General features: G+C 31.2%; 1 pseudogene; it reads right to left on the bottom strand.

The window, feature by feature from the left end:
* Nucleotides 1–1,202: 1,202 nt before the first annotated feature.
* On the bottom strand, nt 1,203–2,327 carry LOC108554539 (peptidyl-prolyl cis-trans isomerase CWC27 homolog; annotated as a pseudogene).
* Nucleotides 2,328–2,333: the final 6 nt, after the last annotated feature.

The following is a 2,333-nucleotide window of genomic DNA, read 5'->3' as shown; positions in this document are numbered from 1 at the left end:
ATAACTATGTTGCAACGGAACGTCAAGTTCGAATAAAAATTGAACAAACTATTAAAAAGCTGCCTATACAGAGTAATGTTGATCAAATATTCCAACGAACTGTTGAATTCTAGAATCTTCTACAGCCGATAGTAACGATAGTATTATAGGATCCCGCACTCACGCCACTTCATTTCCCACATGTATCGTAATACGATTTACACTATGTAACATCACTTTTTTTCACATGTAGTATATTATCACCGACGAAATGATCACAGTTACTAATCTTGAACTTCATAAAGTAATTAAAACGTCAATCAGCGATATCACTACTTCACGAAACGTTCTGCGATTTAATGTTTCATTTTGACGCGTGAGAATATTCCACCATGTTACCGTTATGCCCGCTTGCCGCCAACTGGAAGTGAGTTGCAACCGGACATGCTAGGTATTTTTGTAGCGGGAAAATTTTGGATCTTTGAAATAACTATGTGATAACGTATCGATGTAAAGTATCAAACGATGTCTCTTATATTTAATAATGTCAATGGAGCAAATATAAATATATTTCTGTTGCGAGAAATTTGGAATTTCTATAATTAATTCATGAACTGAAATTATTAATTATTCCATTATACTAATGGAAAGACAAACCATTAGTATCTTTGGCAATGGATCAAACACACTATACAATAATCACCAATAATGAATTAGATAACAAGGAATTCATATCCAGAATTATATTAGAATGCTCGCTAAGGCTGTGCCTTTACGATGCAATTATAAAAGTTGATAAGTTAATTATAGACGAACATGAAGTCACAGATGAAGGCGAATAATTTTATTATTGGTAAAAAGAAAATGAAACTACGATGGTTATATGCTTAGATACTTCTTATTCACTTTAAAATTTTCACATATACACGTTAATTGTTAACGACATAATAAACAATGCCATATAAACATTAGAATCTGAATAGATGTCCGTCACGCATCGTTGCGAGAAAAAGATGTTTCATAATACATATCACGTACTAATTATCATTATAATGACAATATATATATATGTAACAATATTTATCGACGTATACGCCCTACCGCAAATAATTCTATTCAAATACATAACTTATCCTAATAATTCTAGGTATTGATTTATCTTGCATCTATCTCTCTTATCGTGCATCACCTCGGCTTTCTTCGGCTTTCACTCGTCCTAAACCTCATAGGGAGTAATTTATTCCATATTCATTTTTCTTTATATGTTTATCATCTTCAACATCATCTATTTGATAATTTTCCACTTTCTTCGGTTCCTTTTGTGTATCTCTGAATATATTTTTTCTCTTTTCCTTCATTGCTCTGAAAATATAAATATAACACTGTCAATAAAAATTTCTACTTTCTATAATAGACTTATAATATAAAAAATAAACTAACTATTTCCCATTCTTTATAACTTCTAATTCCTCTTTTGCTTTTACTTCGTCGTCACTTTCCTAATTACTACTGCGATTTTCCTTCCTTTTTTTAATTGCAAGTTTAGGTGGTTCAACAGCTGGTTGTGGGCTTAATTTTGGATCAGTTAAATGATCATGAGCTGAATTTTCCTTACCATTAAACTTTTTACTTAATATCACAGATTCTTCATTATCTTCCTCTGCTTCTTCACCAAATGATAAAAGATTGAAGTCTCTGTAACAAAATTTTTCATTACAAAGAATAATACTATCAGGGCTACATTCTGCAAACATATATGATTTCTACTTTACTGCTACTGCTTCAGTTTTTGAACTGTCCTTTACTTCTTCATTTTCCAGTACTATTATTCTTGGTATAATATCAGCAAATGGATTGTTCAATATTATAGATTTTAACAATCTTGGAGGATAAAGTGATTTATCATCCTACAAAGAAGAGGAAATATAATATTTGTATCATTTCTTGACATATTTTTTTGTAAACATTAAATTTACCTCATCTACAGGTGCCTTTTCAAGTTTAAGCATGTTATATATAGTTTCTCCAGTGACCTTATCAAAGATTGTATGTTTACTCTGCAATTCTGATGTAGAACCAAGGATAAAGAGGAATTGGGAAGTATTGTCATCTTTTCCAGCATTAGCCACAGCAATTAAACCTCGTCCACAAGAACGTATTCTTGTACGAAATTCGTCCTAAAGCACATAGATCCAATAATTATTTTTGAGTAAAAAAGGAATTCCTTTTATTTTTAAATATAGTCTCACCTTAAATGGTTCTCCATATATTTTACCACCTTCCCCTGTACGTGTGGGATCACCAACTTGTGTATGAAATATAAGGTCATGGTAATAACCTTCCACACATAATTG

The sequence above is a fragment of the Eufriesea mexicana genome, unplaced genomic scaffold, assembly GCF_001483705.2.
Source record: "Eufriesea mexicana isolate 0111107269 unplaced genomic scaffold, ASM148370v2 scaffold27181, whole genome shotgun sequence".
Taxonomy (NCBI): domain Eukaryota; kingdom Metazoa; phylum Arthropoda; class Insecta; order Hymenoptera; family Apidae; genus Eufriesea; species Eufriesea mexicana.
This window is presented reverse-complemented; position numbering and strand designations above follow the sequence as displayed.